This window comes from Zootoca vivipara, chromosome 1 (genome assembly GCF_965207765.1).
Source record: "Zootoca vivipara chromosome 1, rZooViv2.hap1.1, whole genome shotgun sequence".
Lineage (NCBI taxonomy): Eukaryota > Metazoa > Chordata > Lepidosauria > Squamata > Lacertidae > Zootoca > Zootoca vivipara.
In genome coordinates this window covers 55,346,186-55,370,061 of record NC_142582.1, presented here as the reverse complement: position 1 = coordinate 55,370,061, position 23,876 = coordinate 55,346,186, and the positions used below count along the sequence as shown (strand labels likewise).

At 43.6% G+C, this 23,876-nt stretch overlaps 1 protein-coding gene across 4 annotated transcripts in view; it reads right to left on the bottom strand.

Annotated features, from left to right (window-relative positions):
* The window catches only part of DAGLA (diacylglycerol lipase alpha), a 97,789-nt gene extending 74,978 nt beyond the window's left edge, over positions 1–22,811 (bottom strand). For 2 of the 4 annotated variants that reach the window (XR_015948756.1, XM_088665246.1), the window contains exons 1-2: positions 22,675–22,811; positions 20,736–20,914 (exon numbers count right to left, since the gene is read on the bottom strand). The gene's annotated coding sequence lies outside the window, so the exon portion shown is untranslated. Of the gene's footprint in view, positions 1–16,361; positions 16,495–20,735; positions 20,915–22,674 lie in introns of those variants that run through there. The other 2 variants (XM_088665274.1, XM_060276986.2) reach the window with 2 other exon arrangements.
* Positions 22,812–23,876: the final 1,065 nt, after the last annotated feature.

Below are 23,876 nucleotides of genomic sequence, written 5' to 3'. Positions count from 1 at the left end.
GGGGTCCCTTTACCTTTACCTTACCAGCTAAAGAACATATTGATGCTATGCAATTCAAACCTATGTTCACCATGAGTTAAACACCTTATTTGCACATTCCAGAAAGTAAGAGTTTCTCCCCCTACACTAATTTGGATTTCCAAAGGCCTCCCAAGGTCTCATGACCACAGGACACACACATCATGTAAACGTACATGTATTTGCCCTTCCCCTTGCATTCCAAACGGCTTTACTGCCCTGGCAGTGATCACTGCCCCATTCCATGAGGATTCAAAATCTCTGTTTTTAAGCGCTGAAGCAGAGCAAGAGAGTAACAGTTTCCTGTCTTTTGTTCAACTCAAGCATTAAATTACTTCAGAATAGCTCTTTGTTTTAAAATGCAAGTCTCTCTCTCTCTCTCTCTCTCTCTCTCTCTCTCTCTCTCTCTCTCTCTCTCTCTCTCTCTCTCTCTGTAGGAGCATAATGGTACAAGTGTACCAATAATGAAAGGTCTGAAAGAGACAACCCTGCAGATGTAGCTTGGTGTACAACTATGCTGACTTCAGAAAGATGCTGTCATGACCAAGTGAGAGACTACTTCATTTGGAACCTGTGGGTCACTCTGGCATGACTGGGAATCCCCTTGTTAAGTGATTGTTCAGTGCCTAATACAACCAGGTTCTAGTCCATATTGAGGGCTACCGGTATCTATTGCAAAGACATAACAAAATAAGACAATGTAGATTTCAACAAGTGGTGAGTTTTCTGTTCGAGAAAATCCCAGCCTCTATTTCAGTGTTTCTCTAACTGTTGTACATGTGGCCTTTGTGTTGTAGCAGCATAAGCATGGTTCAGGGCCGTCTTAAGCACATCCGGCGCCTTGGCGCAAAGGTCCCTCCAGCGTCCCCTCCCTTTCCCAAAATTTAGCCTGGGGCAGAGGGCACCATCGGGGCTACCTGACTACAGCCCGCCTCTGGCGCTCTTGCTGCTGCCCAGGTGAAACGTTCTTAAAGGTTTAATATCTTTCCTTCGCAAACTGCATATAGTGCAGGGGAGAGGAGAGTTAATTGCAGGGCATCCAGTATGCAAGGTATCTCCCACCCCACCCCCACCCCCGCCACCATAAAGAGAAAGCCAAGGGAAGGTAGAAGGGGAGGGACACACACTCTCTCAAAACTGTCCACATTTGCAAAGTACTACAGCGAGACCCCACTTCAGAAACAGCAGCAGCAGGAAGTCCCTGCCTGCACCACCAAAGAAGCTTTACTAGAGAAAAAAGAATCACTCTGTAAAGTTGCTTTTCCAAGCCCAACAGAGTCTATAAATCAAGGCGCGGGGGTGGGGGAGGGACGGCTTTCTCTGAGTCCCACCAATACATCTCTGCGTTCCCCAAATAATAAAGAGGTCGTGGCCGCAGCGTGGGGGGGGGAGTGTGTGCACTGACATCCCCCCTCTCCCCGCAGTTCTACTTCACGCCCCGTAGCCGCCCTGTCCTTCGCGGAGGGAGGGAGGGAGGAGGGGGAAGTTACTCACAGCAGCCAAGGGAGAGGAGGTGGCAGCAGCGGCGGAGCCATAGGGCTTAGTGGCTCGTTGCACCCTGCTGGGGTGCCCCCGAGAGGCCAGCGCCCTGGCGCAACGAGCCACTAGCCTCTATGGGAAGGACGCCTCTGGCATGGTTGGTGCAGTTTGACTGTGGATTATTATTTCTACCCTTTCCTTTTAATATTTAAACATTAAGTAGTGGCTAAGAAGTAATTCAAGGTCATATTGAACACATCTTATTAGTAAACTACTAAAGGGTTTGTACAACAGTTGATTTTTCTTTGTTTTTAAGCTATGGGTGAAGAGGACATAGACACAACTACAGAACCCTGTAAAGGAGAAAATAATACTTAAACATCTAGCTATGAAAGATACTGTCGTTTGATAAGTATAGACCTAGAACACTGGATTCAATGTCCTATGCTGATTGGGTGGCTTTGTTGCTCTGTTGCTCTCTTTCAGTCTCAGTTCCCACCTTAGTGCAAGAACAAATAAGCACTTTGCAAACTAAAGCAAATAGTAATAACCAAATAGTGTTGTACTGTACTTGGAAATGAGAAGCCAGAGATCAGAACTGCTCAGCCTTAATAAACTCACTGGCTGCTTTTCATAATAATAACACTGGCATTTTTCCAGCAGGCAACATACCAAATGGGTAGACATTTAACATTAAAAAGGAAATTATCACAAAGCTTCGGATTTACAGCAGGCTGTGAAATTTATTGTTGCCACTACCTGGAGCACCCTTTACAACAGAGATTCTGAACTGAATTAATTTTTATCTGTGCATGCCACCTACCGGTACCTATTATTCCCATCTCACGATCCAGGATTGAAAACTGCTTAACCTCCTATTCTACCACCACCCTCAGCACCCACCATGACCCATTGGTCTGACCTCCTGACATTTGGGAATGTTTTATTTATTACTAGCTGGCCCGGCCACGCGTTGCTGTGGATTTTTGTGTTAAATGGACCTTTTTCTGTTAAATGGACCTGCAGAGTCTCCCTTTAGAGTCCCCTCACCTGCCCTGTCCCAACCATGACTCCCCTACTTTAAGTTTCAAAAATAAGACTCCCCCACCCACGTGTGTTCCTGAAAATGTCCCCACCCCCACTGCTTTGGCTAACTCAGGGTCCTACCCCCCCATGGCTATGTGTTCCCCCTCCCTTTGTTGTGCCTCATCCCTGTGATTCCCCCACCCTGTGAAAGGCCCATATTCTGTTTGTTTTTGCCTGTGGTCTACAGGGCAATGTTGCGGGCTACTCAGTTTTCCCTGTCCCAACCCACCCACCCCCCACTGCTTTGGCTGACTCAGGGTTATTCCTTCCTCCTCATGGCTATGTGTTTCCCCTCCCTCCCTTTGTGACCCCCCCCCCGTTGTGAAAGCCCCTTGTTTTTGCCTGTGGCCTACTGGGCAATGGTGAGGCCTACTCATTTTTCCCTGCTGGGCAATGCTGCAGCCTACTCAGTTTTACCTGTCCCAACCCACCCCCACTGCTTTGGTTGACTCAGGGTTCTTCCCCCCCCAATGGCTATTCCCCCCTCCCTTTGTTGTGCCTCATCCCTGTGGCCCATCCCACTCCCGTTGTGAAAGGCCCTATTCTGTTTGTTTTTCCCTGCTTGGCAATGCTGTGGCCTATTGAAAAAGCTGGGCCTTGTTTCTGCAAAAGGACTGTTTTCAGTTGGTTGCTGTGGAATTTTGTGATGTCATCTGGCGGCACAGCTTTGGAGGCAGCAGCGTGCGATCTTCCTTTCTACTGGATGCTGCTGGAGTCTTCAGAGCTTCTGGTGGTGACGTCTAATTTGGGCGCCACTTTTTGTGTTTAATCATTATTTTAGGTGTGAAAGGTGTGTTTTTTTGAAAAAAAAATTATGCCAGATCCCTCCCTGATGGGCATGGACGTTGTTGCCAAATTTGTTACATTACGGTTCAGCAGTTATGGAGAAAGGCTGTGACTTCCGCACGCGCAATGCCTACATTTTTATATATATAGATTGGATGCTCTGGAAAAACAGAGCTAATTCAGTATGAAGCTACTAATTTCATATAAGTCATAAGACTATTATCTACATATTTTTTTCCTAGGGCTGCTTATTATTCTCCTGCATAAACTGGCAGAACTGGAAGTATCATATAATCAAAGAAATAAATCACTTGTTAATATGTACCTATGAGCAATATGTCTTTTCCAAAAGACAATAAGATGAATTGTTTTACTTTGGTTATTGGCTTCTATCTCGCTAATCACTTTGACTCTATGGACTAGTGCATTAAGTAGCATCTTGGGTCAGGCTAATTCATTACCATACGAATGAAGCATGTTTCAGAGCAGAAAGGCCAGACAAAACCCATGACTTACAGTTATAAAGGAAGCAAAGCACTTTTGTCCAATTTCAAAGATCAGTGCATAAGAGTCCTTACCTACCGGTATAGATAGCAACTGCACACAAATTCTGTAATTCAAACAATGAGTTACAGGAACAGTATAAGAGAAGGTGGGCACCTATAAGCACATTTATGAAAAGTAAAGGTAAAGGGGCCCCTGACCATCAGGTCCAGTCATGTCCGACTCTGGGGTTGCGGCACTCATCTCGCTCTATAGGCCGAGGGAGCCGGCGTTTGTCCGCAGACAGTTTCCGGGTCATGTGGCCAGCATGACAAAGCTGCTTCTGGCGAACCAGAGCAGCGCACGGAAACGCCGTTTACCTTCCTGCCGGAGCGGTCCCTATTTATCTACTTGCACCACCAGAAAGCTCACACTTACTTGTCTCAGCCAACATATATATCCATGTTTATTTCCATGTGTATACTTCCAGTATCCACAGTAAACATACTTAAGGACATGCAGTGTTCTCCTGAAAATAATTTGGTAGGCTCTGCAGAAATGATTTGCGCCCTACGCTATATACACTTCATAAGACAATATATAAATCTATACTACCTATCAGGTATCCTTATGCAGAATGAACACTTCTTGCAACAGCCCACTTTTTTCCTCCTCCTCCCTTCACCTACCTTCTCCAGCCAAGAATGCCTGCCTAGTTCTTTTGCCCCTCCTTCTCATACAAAAGAGAAGGCAACATTACATGATTAACTAGGTCATAGACATCCATAAGAATACTGCACGCCGGACAGGATTCCTTATCCATGTTTCAAATGGGAACCTCTGTAGATGTCTGCAAGTCTGGTTCCGTATTTATGCAGACTCTCCTCTGACCCTGTGCACCTATAAAAATCCTCTAGATTAGGGTAAAGAGAAGTATTCCTTGAGCTAATAATGTCCCTGAAAAGAATATTCATAAGCCTGAGTTGGGTCATGTGTGTGACACAGTGTTTTACTGTTTATAATTGGGCTTCAGTTTCAAATGAATGCGTGCAGCCAGTTTATAATTGCAATAAATACATCTATGCTTTGAAAAATAAGACTCAAAAGTCCAAAAACAAATTACCTTCTCACATAAGATGAAGCGTCACAAAGCAAAATTCCACTACTTGAACAACAGCTATTGTTCCTCTTAAAAGCAAACTTTAGAAAGGGAACGAGACACAAATCTACAGTAAACAGTAGTTTTAAGACCATGGAACAGTAAGCAGGAAGGATTAGCAGCTGAGATTTGGTCTCCTGTGTACATTCCTCAAAACAAACGCATAGCTTCTGTCTGCTAATACAAAGCAGTGAACTTTCATAGTAAACAAGCAGTTGCTTTAGGATAAAAAGTCTGCCACTTCCTAAGCATATTGTTCAAAACATATGCAAAGCAAAACTGCAATATATATTCATGTAGAAAAATCGCCTTTAGGCATTAGTTAGGATTTGTAGAAATTTAATTTGAACACAGAAAAAAACTGCCATATTTATTTGGAAAGCAACATAGTCCCTCATACTTCATGCAATTACCTTGTAAAGTAGGACAGCAAAGTCCTTCTCAGAAATAAACAATGCAGTACAGTACATGGAAATAGGAACACAGTAAGTGGGAGTAAGATAAACTCATGCCTCCAGATTGAAAGGTATCACCACTTTTTATACATATACTGTATAACTGGATGAGCGAATGGTGATTCCCACTGGCCCATCCTCCAAAACACAGCAAACACTTTTTACTGGATTTCTGCTAACCTTATTGTGACAATTTGTACAGCTTGCTTTAATCAAGCTAAAAGCTTATTGCTCTAAGATCAGAAAAATATTAAATTTATTTTTATTCTCATTTTTGGAAACAAGGGCAACGGAACATAAAAACAACAACAATGAAATGAAATATCAACTTAATACTAAAATAGAATTTTAGGAGGAGACATTCCCACCTCTCAAATGCAACATAGTTCATACCAATTTCCTGAGTAGGAGCTTTCCTTTGACTCCCATTTTTGTCTCTCTAACCCAGGCATCCCCAAACTGCGGCCCTCCAGATATTTTGGCCTACAACTCCCATGATCCCTAGCTAACAGGACCAGTGGTCAGGGTTAATGGGAATTGTAGTCCAAAACATCTGGAGGGCCGAAGTTTGGGAATGCCTGCCTAACCCTTAAAAAATGACACTTGACTGTCTAAAAACAAACCATCACAAACTTACATATGAAATGTAGAGTGTCTTTAACAGATGCCCTATACAAAAACTAAGTAACATAAACATTTATATAAGCAAGAATGCAATAAATATCAACTACACCCAAAGTGTTTAAATTTACTGATGCTTATAATTATAGGTAGGTATTTATAGAATGGAAAAGCACTCATTTATCAACTGTCCAAATGAGTGGTAGTTAATAAAGTAAACAATCATTCTTAATACGATGTTATAACAAAATCAGCTGATATGTTCTTGAAGGTATTACCACAAAACATTTGCAAGTTGTAGTGTGGTAGAAATACAATATAGGCTGTTCTGTGTTACTAATATTGGTATTTATCTTGACAGATAAGTTGTGTAATATAAGACAGGCAGATGTCAACAGTTATCCTTTCACCATTAGCAAACTATTGCTCTTGAATGTGCATGGGAAGCCATCCAAAAACTAGCCTTTTGATCATTGTTCTAGGCAATTTGGTGTTTCCTGGAACCCAGGACACTGTGGACCTCTGTGGATTCCACCTGTCTGCTTCACAAATTCTGGTTCCCAGCTGGGATCAAATCTACAGTTGATTTAGCCATGCTAAATACTGAACAGGGTGGTCCAATTTTTTTTGCTGGTCTGATAGTCAGTCAAAGCTGGGCAACCACCAAACCTCTCCTTTCCCTAAAGGGCTGCACCCCTGACCTTATACTCAATCCCTGAAACACTATGTGAGGTGAAGAACAGTCCCTTGATCTTCTTCCTAGCTTCCAAGTTGGAGGGAGGAAGGATTGTTCCTAGAACTATGCTGTGCTTCTGAGGCACACCAAGCACCCTGGAAGTAAAGAGCCAAACATGCAGCCAGCCTCCTCCAGTTTGGGAGGAAACGAACTTGTCCTTGCTGTGGCGCTGTGCTTCTTCAGTGCCCTGTGTGCCTCCACAGCAAAACTGGAAAGGTGACCCTCCACCTGCTCATCCCAGCTTCAAAATTGAGAGGAGGGCTGAAGCTCATCACTCTCATCAACCGTGGTGAATACAGTTGCAGAACCTGACATTGGGTGTTTTGAGTGACCCAAAGCAAGGACAAACAAGGCTTCCGTGTCTTTAATAGTAATGTAGGAAAGGAACTGTATCAGCTGTACCTTTCCTTACCCTTGCATGAACAAACTGTATTTACAGAAATTCCCTTCTCCATATAAGGCTTAAAGGCACAAAGGTATTGGTCTCCTTTATATTTATAAAGCAAGCCCACCCACCTACCCCAGCAGAAGCAGCAGAAGAAAGTGGAGCAGCAAATCCACGACTACATCCAAAGTCCTGCTGCCAGAGCGGAAGGGGGAGTTGCTAATTTGTTGCAGATGAGCTCAAGGATTTGGCCCCCTTTGGGAATTCACAAAGCCCTGGATCTTTCAGATGCTACCATCAACATCCCAGAGGACTTATTTCCCTCAGCACCTGCTGGAAGAGACCTCTATACACCATCCTAACCTCCCCTAAGCCAGCAACAGGGGGAGTTAGGACTGCACTCACAGTCACTTAAGTTTGGGGTAATGGGCAGGGAGCTGGATTCGGACAAGGAAAAGCTGGGCTAAATCAGAAAACTCTCTGGGCAGCCTTGGAGAAGGCACTGTTTCTCAGTCTGCTCTATATTAGAGGGTTGCTGACAGGAGGAAATGAGAGAACTCCTATTAATTGCCCTTAGCTCCCTAGAGGAATAAGCAAAAGAAGGACCCTTAAGGAACTCAGGTAACCAAGACTCTTACCTAAACATGGCAGATTGAAAACTATTTTATCCTTTAGTCTCTCTCTCACACACACACACATACACTTTTATTTGTTTCTTTGTTTATTCAAGAACACAAAAGTTCAATAACATATTAAAATAAGGAAAAAATACAACTGCATGAAAATCAAAATTAAACAGTCACACACAAAAAGACACAGGTTTGGATCACTGTATTTGTAATCCCTTGCCTTTAGTAACCTTATATGTTTCATTTTATACTCTATTTTGCTTCCCCTGAATGAATATTTGAAGGTGGGGATATATTTTAGAAAAACATTCAATGTTTTACTTTGGATTTAACTGAATCTCTTTCCTCCAGTGAGGCTTAGCTGCTTTGTACCACAAACTGGAATATAATACTCCTCATGAAAGTACCAGTATGTTGCTCTCAACACAGAGCTGAAAAAGTTTACATGAAGAGATTTCCCATCAGTTGAATGTACTTCTGTTTGGAATTAACCAAGAACATCTATCTACCTGCTTGAAAATAAATTTCTGGTAGGACAGTAGCAGCTATTAAAACTTCCATTTTCAACTAGACAAAACAAGCAGAGATAAGAGGTAAAAAGAGATATTGAAGAGAGGCTACGCTTTACTTATTTCATGATCTGCCACTGGTTTTGGAACAAAGAAGTTCAATGGTCACTATCTTTGCTGCTAATTTTCAAATGCCTCTTGAAGATCTTTGTATGCTGGCAGGCCTATTCAGTTGTTTAAACTTTTTCAAGATGAACCAGTCATTTTTAGTATCATTTTGTATTTATGGTATTTTTATGTACTTGTGTATTTGTTGTACACTCCCTAGATATTTTACATGGAGGACAGTCTACAAATATGTTTTATAAATTAAAAAAATGTTGTGGGTGGACATATTTGATATCTGATTACCTGAGTAAAATGATTTAAATCTCCTTTTGTGTATGTTACAATGACTTGTTTGGAGGGAAATGTATATAAGCACAATAAAGAGTTGATGACAATGAGATGATTTTCAAATATATGGAATTTTAGAATATATGATACTTAGCAAATAGATGGTTTTAAAATCATTTTATGAGCAGGGAGAGGCTGAACAAGAAGTTTACTTTTATCATTCCAAAGCTGAATAGCTTCCAACAGCTAGTTAATTGTTCCCATTTGGTTCCACCTATGTTTGGATTTTTATAGGGGCTATTATCTTATTGACTAATTGCTAGATTTTCATATTGGTGACTACAAAGTAGTAAGCAGAAAACAATGCATAACAAAGGCCACTAAACTACCGGTAACAGCAGGGAACAACTGGTTTAGATGACAAATTTTCCCAGCAGAGAGAGCTGATTAATCAAGCTCTGTTTGAAATTCTGTATCCTGGAACAAGCATTAGGATGAGGAAGCTAAATATATTTCAGAGAGCACTTGATTTGAAATTCTACTTCTTTCCCTCCTCTTGGAACTGCTCACTCTGAGACTAGAAGAAGGAGAAACTTCCTGGATTAAACTGAAAGTGCTCCACTGGAGAACTCATTCTACACTTTCTAAGATAAATGCAAAATGGAGAAAACACAAGCATACCACTCTGAAGAATAAAGCAAAATAGATTTGAAGTTTTACTCTGTTCTGTTGTCTTGTATCACAAAACCTAGCTCTGCTGTTTAGCTACAGTGGAAGATTTTCAGAAGAGAATGAAAGGGAACAGAACAGAACAGAAAAGGGACTATGGTAGTTAGCCCAATCTTTCACTCAAGCCTTTGTAAAATTGCAAAAGGTTTATCTATTAAATCCACCGTTGATTTTATCACCAATGCATACATCTACATATCAGAAATGCAGCTGAATCCAACTATGACAGGTATGGGGGACCCTCCCCCCCCTATGTTGCTGAACTTCTTCTCCCAAGTAAAATAAAAAAATTCCTTCAGTAGCACCTTAAAGACCAACTAAGTTTTTATTTTGGTATGAGCTTTCGTGTGCATGCACACTTCTTCAGATACCTTCTTCCTCTCCCAAGTTTGCCAGCTAGCACGATCAGGGATGACAGGAGTTGTAGACCAAAAACATCATGAGTTCTACAAGTACCCCCTCTGCTATATATGAAAAAGTTATTTTCTGTCTGTTGCAGCTAACTATGGATCAAAACTAAAAACATACCCAGACATTTTTGATTTTTATTAAGGCAGACCTCTGTTTCAATAGATCTGGACTAGAAAACAAAACTAATAAGCAGAATCTATTAAAGTGACTGGAAAAAGATTTCAAATTAATAATGAGGGCTTCAGTTTTCTAGGCGCTAAAGCAATTATGCTCTTGAATCTTTCCAATCACTATCTCTAACAGGTTAAGGGAAGCAAGAAGGGTTTCATAAGCCTAACTTGTCTAAATAGCTAAAATTGTGCTAGGTATTATACAGACATTATCCACTCTTTGCCCAGATAAATCCTTTCCTCTCTTCTTGCAGTATTTGAATACAGTACTACAACATTCTGGCTAGGACCACTTTTTTTCCTGGCAGAACTCCTAACATCTTCAACTAGGGCATGACAGACAGAAATTAAGCAGGTTAAGCTTTTGCTAGCATGATGATAAAGAAAAGCTTTAGGTGTAATTTCCCTCAGCCATCATTTAGTAAATCCAAGGCTCCTTCCCCCTCCTCAAAAAACAACAACAAATGTTGACAACTCTAATGCTGGCTAACTCATGGGAGTGATAAAGGTTTTTAAAATGTTGGTTACAAAACCCAGTCAGTCCAACCCACCCAAAGTCAAACACTATTTATATCCTCTTGATTTAAATGTAAGAAACTTCAGCATGAACTCAAATCTCTCCCACAGAAATGAACAGGGCATATAGTGCAATGCTAAGCAGGGACCTTACTGGTGTCTTCTATAGACCTCCAAGCCAGACTGAAGACTTGGATGGTGCCTTACTAGAGCGGATTACCAAATATTCAAAAATGAGAGATATAGTAGTCATGGAAGACTTCAACTACCCCAATATCTGTTGGAACTCAAACTCTGCCAAGAATGTAAAGGTAAAGGTAAAGGACCCCTGACAGTTAAGTCCAGTCGCAAGCGACTCTGGGGTTGTGACGCTCATCTCGCTTTACTGGCTGAGGGAGCCGACGTTTGTCTACAGACAGTTTTTCCGGGTCATGGGGCCAGCATGACTAAGCCGCTTCTGGCAAAGCGAGAGCAGTGCACGGAAACACCGTTTACCTTCCCGCTGGAGCAGTACCTATTTATCTACTTACATTTTGACGTGCTTTTGAACTGCTGGGTTGGCAGGAGATGGGACCAAGCAATGGGAACTCACCCCATCGCAGGGATTCGAACCACCGACCTTTCGATCGGCAAGCCCTAGGCTCAGTGGTTTAGACAAATTCCCCAATTCTCTTGCTGACAATTTCATTTCCCAGAAGGTGGAAGAAGCCACAAGAGGGCCATCTCTCTTAGACCTGGTCCTCACTAACAGGGAGGAACTGATCAACCAAGTGAAAGTTCAGGGAACCTTGGGAGGATGTGATCCTGTCCTCTTGGGTTTCATTATACACAGACAAGAGAAAGCTGAGTGTAGTTGGACATGCACTCTGGACTAGAGCTGGGAAATATCTGGTTTTCAACCCTGTGATATATCACCAGCTAAACATCCTGATACAGTGGTACCTCGGTTTATGAACACAATTGGTTCCGGAAGTCTGTTCATAAACTGAAGCGTTCATAAACTGAAGTGAACTTTCCCATTGAAAGTAATGGAAAGTGGATTAATCTGTTCCAGACGGTCCACGGGGTACTTAAACTGAAGCGTTCATAAACTGAAGCGAACTTTCCCATTGAAAATAATGGAAAGTGGATTAATCCGTTCCAGATGGGTCCGCGGAGTACTTAAACTGAAGCATTCATAAACTGAAGCATGGGTGTAATTGGTTCCGGAAGTCTGTTCATAAACTGAAGCATTCATAAACTGAAGTGAACTTTCCCATTGAAAGTAATGGAAAATGAATTAATCCGTTCCAGATGGGTCCGCGGTGTTCATAAACCGAAAATTCATAAACCGAGGTGTTCATAAACCGAGGTTCCACTGTATACTGATATATCACAATGTCTGAAATATGAATGGAGCTATGTAGATGCATTGGCTGGCTTCAAAGTTTTGCCCACACTGTGATTTTTGCCACTGCCTGCTCTTGTGATTCGTTGTCCCCTACAGGAGGCAGGGCAGAGCTGAGCTGGCAGAGTTAACAGGGACTGCAGAAATCAAGAGAAGCATTGGCTGGCTTCATGGTTTTTCCCACATTGTGATGTTTGCATGGTGCGCGCGCGTGCGCACCCACCCACCATGATTTGTGATATATTGGCATGTAAAAATTAGAAGCCCTTTAGTGTGGGTTAGACTCTGTCTTCTCATTAAATTAAGGCCATCCATATGACATCCCCTTCAACCAACTGCAATCTTGCTCATTTCCCCCTCCATGGACAATCCAACAAATAGTTAAAAATTCAAAACCTAACCACTCTACCCATCCCAACAGTGCTTTTTGTGCTGCTGGATGGATAAATCTTCTCAGCTACGGTACTTCCATATCCATGCCCCCTCATTCACCTTTACCTTCATTTCTTTTATGGCAGTGCTTGTGTCTATTTCTGGATAGGCTCTGCCTGGCACGAAAGCAGCCACTTTAAAAAAGATAAATTTATTTGTACTGATCTGTTGGGGGGGTAGTAAATGTTTTTCAAATATTTTTGAAATCTCCAACTTTAGAGGGTTGAGATTTGTGATCCCTTTTTTACTTTTACTTGCTTCCACCTACCTGTATGTACTTGCAAGCCTTCTTATTTGTGCACAATATTGGGTGTTAGAAAAAACAATAAAATAGCAACATAAATAAAAGGAGCACAATGGAAATAAATCATAATTAAAAGTTTTGCTATTTTCCATAGCTGGTTGTGGTTTTTTAAGGGTGTGAGAGCAGGTAAATCTCTCTTTGTACATGTTTGGTTTGTGCTCAAATAGAGGGAATGGAAATAACAGAAGGCAGGGTCAAAAACACATAGTGTGGATTTATCCACCAAAGGATTGCAGTCAAAAGATACTAAGCTTGGTTCTGATGAAGTCCACTGTTTTTATTACGATAAAAGTTTATACCCACAACAGATACTTTCTATCTCATACTGGATTGCAACATCTCATCTCTCTTTCCTTGCTCAAATGAAACTACTTTTTTTCTTCCAAGTTCTGACTATACTTCAGAGGTTTGTAAAGAAGTGTCAATCTTATGTGTTCAAACGAAGACTTGAATCTTACACCTAAACCAATGGCTACAGAAGCTAATAAAGAGTGGGAGTAGCATACATTTTTGCACAAATTAGCTTTCAGTTGCCTTACAGCAGTGGTTTTCAATCAGTGTGCCAGCCATGGGACCCTGAGGTGCCTTGAATGATGGTCAGGGGTGCCGTGAGCAACACTGGCCTCTGTCCCTCATTTTGTCCCTCCACTGATGCCCTCTTGCGTCTCTGCCTCCCAAAGACTTGCACGAGTCTTTGTTGCAGCAGCCCTGGCTACATGCTCCCCAGGCAAATGGTGCCTCTGGGGCTGACCAGGGGGTGCTGGCTGACAGAAGCTGAGAAGGCTTCGGAGTACGCAAGCAAGTGGGTGAGGGAGCCCAGCCAGCCAGTCCACCAGCCGTTACTGTTGGGAATGAACAGACAAGTGGAAGGCCGGACAGGCAGGTGGGCAGACAGGCATTGCACTGGCTTCTTTTGTGTTTTCTGCGTGCAAGACCTGCCTGGGAACTGAGTGCCCGGTGAGCCTCTCCACCATGCAGGCCTGGCAGCGCCCGCTGCTGCCACTGCTACCTCCCAAGTTAAGGTGCTGGCCCCATGTTCACCTCTGGTCAGTCTTCATTGGGCCACTAAGGCTGGGGGCATCCTCTTCCAAGGACACTGTGGGGCAGTGTGATATCTTTGGGGTGCGGCAGCTCAGAGACCAGGGGCAGCAGCGGAGAGTGGAGAGGGGGCTGAGGGAAAACACCCCAAGGGAGGGTGTTTGAAAAAGGGTGAGAGGCTGCCGGCTCTGCAGGCAAGGGGTGACATAACTGGGCTCCTGACCCCCACAGAGGTGCTGCAGAAAGAAGGTAGTTGGTCAAGGGAGCCGTGGACTCAAAAAGGTTGAAAACCTCTGCCTTACAGTATGTGTTATGCCTATTAAATGCTTGCCTTACAGCAAAACTAGTTAGACAGCATCTGCCATCTCAGTGTGATTTCTTGAAAAGAAACAACTCATGTATTCAAATTTAGTGTGTTTCTTATTCTGCAAAGATTCCTTTTGGCATGATGTGTAAGAAGTCATTCAATCATAAGACAAAATAGCTTTTTCATGTTTTTCAAGCAGTTCCCATTGACATTCATGGCACTGATTCACATCAAAGAAACCACACCCTGAGGAAGGAAGGAAGACTATAAACTCCATAGCATTTGTTTCCATGCTCACTTGCCCCCAAAGATGTTACATACTGGCACAAAGCCTACTGGGAACAATAGCCTATTCACATGGACTGACCCACCTGCTTGAGAAATATTGGATCATCTAGGACAATATATTGCATGTATGCATACGCCTTGGCATGGCAATATTATATATTAGCATTATACATGCACTGAAGTACATGTGTATGGATTGAGGTACAGGGAATACCACACAGATGTGAAGTACTGACAGAAGTTACAGCAGCACTTTTCAACTTACGTGTTCCATACCAAATGCACGTTACACTACATATCTCCATTGTATACACACAGAATCACAAAGATAGATGTACCTCTGGGAACTAACTACATATGATAACACAGTTGTTTAATTTCACAGTGTTTCCCCTGCTCTAAAGATCTGAGTTTACATGGTAGAACAGTGACTAGTCTGTGCAATGGCACCTGGGGTCTCTTGCATACAAAATGTGTGCTCTATCATTGAGAGAGAGACGTTTATTCTTCCACAATTGTATAATCAATAAAAGTTGGCCCAGCTTCTCAATCTATTCCATCCTCCCCAACCTGGTGCCCTCCAGACGTTTTGGAGTACAACTCCCATTGACCATGATGCTGACTGGAACACATCGGAGCTGATCTATTCAAATTAACAGACTCATTTCCAAACTGACATGGTTAGTCTTAGGTTGTTAGCTTCCCATTCTGGGAGACCACACTGCGATGCTATCCTCATTCAGACTGTAATGTTACTTGGGTTGCATGACAATCTGTTGCTCATTCTCACAAGGAGCCCTAAGAAATTTCACAGATAAGCACTGGCACAAAGCATTCTGTTGAAAGTAGATTATATGTGTGAAAGAGGGGGGAGAGAAAAAGTTTCCAAATTTGTATTTTCGGCTTTCAGTATTAAGAGACATTTATAACAATAAAGGTAAAGGCAAAGGTGCCCCTCACCATTAGGTCCAGTCGTGACCGACTCTGGGGTTGCGGCACTCATCTCGCATTATTGGCCGAGGGAGCCGGCATACAGCTTCCAGGTCATGCGGCCAGCATGACAAAGCTGCTTCTAGTGAATCAGAACAGCACACGGAAACGCCGTTTACCTTCCCGCTGTAGCGGTACCTATTTATCTACTTGCACTTTGATGTGCTTTCGAACTGCTAGGTTGGCAGGAGCTGGGACCAAGCAATGGGAGCTCACCCCGTTGCAGGGATTCGAACCACTGACCTTCTGATCGGCAAACCCTAGGCTCTGTGGTTTAACCCACAGCACCACCTGCGTCCCTGATAACATTATATAATATATATATATATATATATAACATTATAACATTACTGAGAGACAAAGAACTGCCACTCTATCATGACATTGTTTCCTGTATTACTCAATACACGAACAAGTGAACCGTAACTCAACACTCAAATCTACATACATACATTTCAAAAGTCTCAAATAACATGGTACTCTATACACACATACTAAATGAAGTGTCTTCTTACAAAACTTGGTACAGTGAATATAATGGGCAGGATTCAACTAACCAGTCCCACAGCAGAAGCCCACCCAAGAATATCCACTAGCGCAACAGGGCTTTCTCCCCTGAAATTGGCTGGGTGTGTGTGTCATGAGGAACTCCAGAACAGCGTTCAGGGAGAAGAGAGGAGGGACTATGCCATCTGGCAAGCTGAAAATCTTGCACTGACTGAAAGACTGCCATAGTGCTACATTGAATTAATTTCAATAACTGAACCTGTCTTCTCTGGAATATTTCTTTTACAAAAAGTGGGTGGGGGCGTAATTATCTGTACTCATTTAGCATCATTATTTCTGATTCGATAGCAGAAAGTTATGTACCCAGATATTATATCTACATTGCTGATTATTCTCCCTAATTACACAATTGTTTTCAGTTCTTTAAAATGAAAACCATCATTTGTAATCATTTGAGGAACTAGCTTTCTTACTCTCCTCTTAGCTCTACCAATAGAGAAGATAAACATCCGTTTCAACAGTTATTGTCACATTACTTACATGACTCTTCAACTTTAAGTCAGTAGTTCCTGCTACAAGCATGCGATTATTTATACTTTCCAGTAAGACTTTGTCCATGTATGTTTTCCTGAGTCAAGTTTTATAAACTTCAAAATCCACAGCTGGGCAATATCTTTATTAGGATTACAAAATAGTAAGTAAGCTTTGTGAAGTGATTGGTCGCATTTAATAGACAGAGAATAGCCTACTTAAGGCTTGCTTCAAAATACTAGACTTTCTGGTATGTGTAGGCAGTAGCTTGTTCCTTTGGCCTAAAGACTATTAGAGCTTAATCATACTACCAGCCAACAACACATTGTTCAACTATATTTCAGCCATTACTGTATAGTAGACTACCCCTAACTCCTATGCAATACATTCCCAATATATGACAGTCACCATGCTGTGGAGGAGGAAAGCTTTGCTACCTAGGATGATGTATCTATCTATCTATCTATCTATCTATCTATCTATCTATCTATCTATCTATCTATCATCTGTCTAACTAACTACCTACTTACCTACCTACCTACCTACCTACCTACCTAGGGGAAGGCAGATATGTCTCAACATTGATGACAATGTGTCACTGTCAAAGACCTAAAAATTAAGGCAGAAGGTAAGAGATTCATAAATCAGTGTACCATTACCACAAGGGAAGCAGGTAGCCTCCTTGTGTTCTTTTTTTTAAAAAAAATGCTGCGTGAGTAGTTCATAAAATGAGTCTGATATGGTAGTAGTGTCATTTTTACTAAGATTTCACATGTGCTATCTAACAGTTTGCACAAACACATTCTAAACAGTGGTTCTCAGAGCAAAACTTCTTGTTCCCATACAGAATAAATTTCAGTTTGAATGCTACAGACCACTGGAATGTTTTCAGCTATACTTATCCATTATTACCAACACAGCTCACCATACAGATATGCCTAGCAGCAACCAATGTAACCAATGAAAAAACAAGTTATGGCAGGTGAGTACTTACCAATACAGGAGTTTATGCTATCCTGTACTGTAATTCTATTATTTCCCAGCTGCCACCACTTCAGAGCATTTTCTGCACAATCTGATCACACAGAAGTTTCCTCCTGCTACCCAATATAAAATGCAGTAACCTCTCTATTACACTGGAGTATAGTATCAGAAATCAGTGTGTGAGGTCTGTGTGATGAGGCAAACAACTATATATTTGTATAAGCAATCACTTTTTCAGAAATGCAGAAGTGTTGTAGAGATGTAACTGCCTGATGATACACACTTCTCTGTTTTCCATTATAACCTCTGGCCAAATCATTGCTGCATACTCCATCGTTTTTCAAGCTAAGCCCTGAAAATAAGGCATCACTTCTGCAACTGCATTTATATATTCTGGTGTAATTGCTGCGGGCATCCACAGACATGACAAATAGAGCAACTCTTCCTATCCCTAGGTTTTTACTCCAAGTGGAGTATTCCTTTTCTCTCTCCTCCAATTCCTGTGGCACCCCACTTTCTCCTCCCCAGATGCTACATTTTCTTCCCCCTAGTCTCCCAGATTGTTCTCCTTGCCCTCCCATCCTCTCAGTCATGTATGCTTCTTCTGTTCTTCTGCTAAGATGTTGTTCCGAGCCTTTAACCTCCTCCTTCAACTCCTTGTATGTTTCAGGGCAGGGGAAGTCACTTCGTGATGAAGGGGCAGTGAGGACAGCACTTAAGAGGATCCACAACTGCCATGGGGCAGGTGCAGTGGTTCCACTGTCCCCACGAGTGCCATGCTGGCGACTTCAGAACTATGAGCATCAAAGTGTCAAATAGTTTTGAACTTTGATGTTCCCTCCGTTTACAGTAGTGCCTTTTTCCACATTGAGCACGACTCATACAGCAGACCAGTCTCTGCTGCAGTATTAACACTGCAACACCCCCACAAACATCTTATTAACTGAGTTGGTGCAGGGGTAAGGTCTGCATGGGAGTAAAGGCATTTGCCCTGGAATCCATTTCTCCTCACTTCTAAGGGTGGGTGCCCACTGCAGTAACTTAATACTAATGTAAAAGTACATGTTCAGAAGCATTTTTATTTATTTATTCACATATTAGAGGGCTCACCCTTAGTACTGAAAATAGATTATTGCAGGGCTGAAACCCAGAACAGTTTAAACCTTGGTAACGGCACAATTTTTTAGCAATGCATGGCACCATTTTCTTTTGAAATTCATAAATTGTCTTTTTCTTTGAAGAAACAACACAGATATGACGTGGTATTGCTAATGGGCATGATCAAAGAAGGAAGGGTGGGGCTCTGATCAATAAGACCAACAGTAGCTTGCAAGCAACTTTTCTACTTACATCACAGTACAATACAGAAGTAAGGTAAAGGGACCCCTGACCATTAGGTCCAGTCGTGACCGACTCTGGGGTTGCGCGCTCATCTCGCATTATTGGCCGAGGGAGCCGGCGTATAGCTTCCAGGTCATGTGGCCAGCATGACAAAGCCGCTTCTGGCAAACCAGAGCAGCACATGGAAACGGCGTTTACCTTCCCGCTGTAGCGGTTCCTATTTATCTACTTGCATTTTGACGTGCTTTCGAACTGCTAGGTTGGCAGGAGCTGGGACCAAGCAACGGGAGCTCACCCCATCACAGGGATTCGAACCGCCGACCTTCTGATCAGTAAAACACTATAAATAAGGCCCAAGCAACAGCTGAAAATGCACTTCATCTCATGGAATCATAGAATCATAGAGTTGGAAGAGACCACAAGGGCCATCCAGTCCAACCCCCTGCCAAGCAGGAAACACCATCAAAGCATTCTTGACATATGGCTGTCAAGCCTCTGCTTAAAGACCTCCAAAGAAGGAGACTCCACCACACTCCTTGGTAGCAAATTCCACTGCCGAACAGCTCTTACTGTCAGGAAGTTCTTCCTAATGTTTAGGTGGAATCTTCTTTCTTGAAGTTTGAATCCATTGCTCCGTGTCCGCTTCTCTGGAGCAGCAGAAAACAATCTTTCTCCCTCCTCCATATATTCAGTGGAGAACACTGAATTTCAGAGTATGGGATGGCTTGCAGACGAGATAATAACAAAACTATTACCAAAACCCTCTTGTGGACTTAGTGGCTGTAGCTTCACCACCAGTGCTGAATACAATTTCACTTTGCAATGAGTGAAAGGTTGGGGTGGGGGACGACCTGGTGGGACTCTGTCTTCCGAGCTCACCTTCAGCAGAAGTTCTGATCCACACAATAAGAGTCTATTGGCAGTAAGGAGCTTATCTGTGCTATTTCACAGATGGAGCAGGGACAAAATTTGCAAGCCCTAACAGAAGTATCATAAATACTGTTAATATTAGTTTGCATGAATATAGCATAATAGGCAATACAATACTTAATGGTATGACCTCTCTACTTTAAAAAGGCAAAAATCATCTGTTCCACTAAGCTCATTATTATCACGAGGATGTCTTTGTAACAGATGAATGAAACAAAATGTACATTCCTGAATCAGAAGGTTTGTGAGCCTTGATATCATAGCACACACAGTACCCAGAATACTCTCGATTATTTATTATAACACTGAATTTCATGACCTGCTCTGTTTAGCAAGACTTTGGTAGAAACAGCGCGGAATTAAGCAATTGTGCCAGGTCATCAAACAAAGGGGGGAGGGGAGCACTTGATCCAAGAAATCACTAGTACATCAAATGTTACCCATTTACACTCCTAGAAAACAGCTCTTTTATCTATTTTCACTGTGAGCAGCACTGTCTTCTCTAGGAATACCACTGCACATCAACCAAAGAAATGATATAATCCAGTGCATTGAATTAGCGATCCACCCACTGAGATTGTATACCAAAGTCTTAAAACACATTCACTATTTGACCACCCTTCCCACAGGCATCCTTCACAGATCCACAATCATATCATTGGCTGCGTCATGTAATATTAATATAAAATGCCCAAGTGGGTACTTGTCCAGTCCAGATCACAAGCGTGTAAAAACACACACCATAGTTGCAACCTGGCTATAGGCTTAACCCCCAATTCCATTTTAACAATTTTTGCCTGTGTCTGTAAGGCTTTTGAGGCAGTGTGTTCCAAAATTTGTCTTGTTGTCATCTCAGTGTGTGACTTCTAGACAATTATAGCCATTTCCCTCCATATGAATCTACTAGAATCCTGCAATAAGGGTGCTGAACTAGAATCTGGGAGACTAAGGTTCAAATTCCTACTCAGCTGTGAAGCTTACTGGATGATCTTGGGCTACTCACAGCTTCTCAGCCTAGCCTACCTCACAAGGTTGTTGTGAAGATAAAGCGGGTGTGGGAGAAGCGTGTATGCCACCTTGAGCTTCTTGAAGGAAAGGGAGGATATAAATATATACAAAGGGCTGTACCTCAGTGGTAGAATACATGTTTTGCATGCAGAAGATCCCCGGTTCAATCCCTGGTATCTCCAGGCAGGACTGGAAATGTTCCCATCAGAAACCCTAGACAGCTGCTGCTTGTCAGTGTTGACAGTACTGAGCTAGATGGACCAGTCGTCTGACTCAGGATAAGGCAGCTTCCTGTAAACCTGTGAAATAAATATATCAATCTGAGCCTCTTCTCTGTGTAACTCCCTCCAAGAGATGTCCAAAGCATGGCAACAAAAAACAGGTTTCCAATTTTGGAAAATATAAGCTCCTCTTGTGGTGACACAAATACATATTTATTTTTCTTGGCATTTGGATAGCTAGTGACCTAGCTTTTGGTGGTCATTTGGTGTCAATTCTAGTTTTGTATGGGGATAATTATTCTTTAGATGATATTTTGGAAGAATCCTGCGGTATGTTTGCATTCTATCATTTTAAGGAATACTTTAATATACAGTGTATTGTATGTTTTGCATTTTATTTATTGTTTGTTAAGTTTCTTTGGGGCTTCCACTGGTTAAGAAATGCAATTCCCAGATTTTATAAACTGAATTGAACTAAGCCAAACCTAATAATCCAAACATAAACACAATGTCCTATCAAAATGCGGCATGCTTAAATTATGTGTAAGTCAATGGAACAAAAGCTACAAAGCTAAACACACAGAAGTAGTATCCACTGAATTGAAAAGGACTTCTGAGCAAGCATGCATAGGATCACACTGCATACCACAAGGTCTCATTACATTTCAATGTAATCTGAGCACATGTAACTTTCAACAGATTGCACCCAGTGATAATATTGCCTGATATTCAGGCCCAGCAGGTATGTTCTTGAGGAGACAACCCACTCAGATATAAAGGACCAGTTCCTTCCACCACTCCCTCAAGATATAGAAAGAGTCCCCCTTTTCCTGCAAAGTAAATGCCTATTAATACAAATCCAGCCCCCATAATGCACATGCAAACGCGAATGACATTTTCTTCTGCAATCCAAGACAGGAACACCAGAATATATAAAGGAAGTAGCTTCAGACCGCCAGCTCCGTATGAGCCCAACATAAACCACCGTGGTGTTGAATGTCCAGATTAAATTCAGCAAAAACGGATCGTTATAAAACTGCTGTGCCGAAGGCCACAAAATTCCTTCCTTTCCACGCAAGCACGCGCGTGCACATCCATCTGCGCCTGCTACCCGGGAGCCCCAACCCCGGCTCCTCGAGTTCCCGACGCCCAAATGAATCTCACAAGCAACCCACCCTACCTAGTCCTGGCAGAGGACGTTGGGCGGACCCGGGGGGAGGAAGGGAGACGCAGCCCAAGGCCACATGAAAAGCCATTGCCAGAGCCACCCGAGGATGCGCTTCCGCCTCCTCCCGCCCCCACGTCCTGCTCCTTTCCCTCCGCTCCAAGCCGCAGGCTGTGCACCGCACAGTCCCCTCCCCGATCAGGGGAAGCGGGCGGAGATGGCACCTTTTTGGGCAGCAGGAAGGCTCCAGGGCGCGCTGCTTCCTTACCCATCCTGCGGCCATGCCGGCGGAGCGGCAGTGCCGGGGTTTGGGGAGCGGGGAGAGGGATGCTTCCCCATTCACCATGGCAACGGGGCCCTCCACCTCTGGCAGCGGCGGCGCTGCGGGGGTGGGCAGGCGAATGCACCCGCTGCCTTCCCGCCGCGTTGCCATATGCCAGGACAGGGGCGCCTCTCAGCTCGCTCCCGCGCGGGAGACGCAACGGCCTCCCTTCGCCGCGAAGGAGCCAGGAGGTGTCCTCCGCCCCCCGCCCCGCTCACGCCAAGGGGGCGCCTTCACTCCTCGCCCGCAGCGACAGAGGGAGCACCCGCCCTCCCTTCACTTCACCCCACCCCACCCCGCTCTCCCGGCACCACCGCCGCCGCCGCCGGGAACGTCCCTGCAGCCGCTCACCCCTTTGCCGCCGTCTCCGCCGCCGCCGCCACCGGGCCGAAGCCGCAGCCGCTGCTGCCGCCGCCGCCTCCATCCCGGGGCTCGGCAGCCACCCCGCACCCCGCCGCCCCAATTCTCTAATGCCGCCTCCGCTCGTGCCAGGGCCGCCTCCGCCCGCCGGGCCGCCCACTGCGTCAGCTCCGTAAGTCCCGCTACGCACCCAGCGGTAACTATGGCGACAGCGGGGCCTTCCTGCGCCCTCTGCTGTCGGCAAGCGCGGGCCTGGCGAAGCGAGCTGGCGAAAAGAGGAGGCCTCGCGGGGGCGGCCGATTGCACGCACCTCGGGGCAAAAAGAGGCGGGTGCTGAGAGGGGAAAGAGAAGCCTACCTTCTCTGCTAAATTCCTAAAACGAGGTTTTTCTTTGCTATGCTCGAGCCTGTCTAGAATCCTTGCCATGTCCCCTGAAAGGGACCCTTGCTCCTCTATAATAACTGGGGGGGGGGGGGGGAGAGCAGTGGTTTCTCAGTGTCGAAGGAAGAGCTCTCTGCATATGCTTAGAAACCTGTATATTCTCCTAAATCTGAGGTTAGCTCTGATATGAAAAACAGTTTCCACTCCAGAGCCCTGGCATAAATTAAACAATACAGTAGGAAAGGGGAAGGGGGAGAGAGTTGAGCGGTGGCAGACTGGTGCAATTAGTTTTTTGTTTCATGGAGGAGTCAGTTTGCATAAGGAGGAGCAGCAAGGGCATAAGGAATGCACTGACATTTATCATTTGACAATGTGAAATAATCCAGTGCATTTATTGTTCCTTCTGTCTTCAGGAACTACTGAGAACAAGGAAGCACACCCAGGGGCCAGGATCTAAAATACAGTTCCCAGTGAGCTTCCATATGCTTGTTCCACTTCAGCGGCCCTGCAGTTCTGATCACAGCTATATAATAATAATATATTGCCCTGCAAGTTGCTTCCCAAATTCAGTGGACCTTTGAGAACAGCAATCATCCAGTGGAGGTCCTCCCTCAGTGACACATGCATTGGTTACAATCCAGGCTGAAGTGCTGTAATGTGCTCTATGGTCCATGATTCTCTTTGGCTCCTGACTCAATATAGTTAGCCTCCTGAAAGATTTACAAATACTTGGCAGCCTCATGAAAGATTCACAAACAGTTACTTTATTTCTGTAGCACAGAATGTTTTATTTTACCCAGAGTTCCATGGAA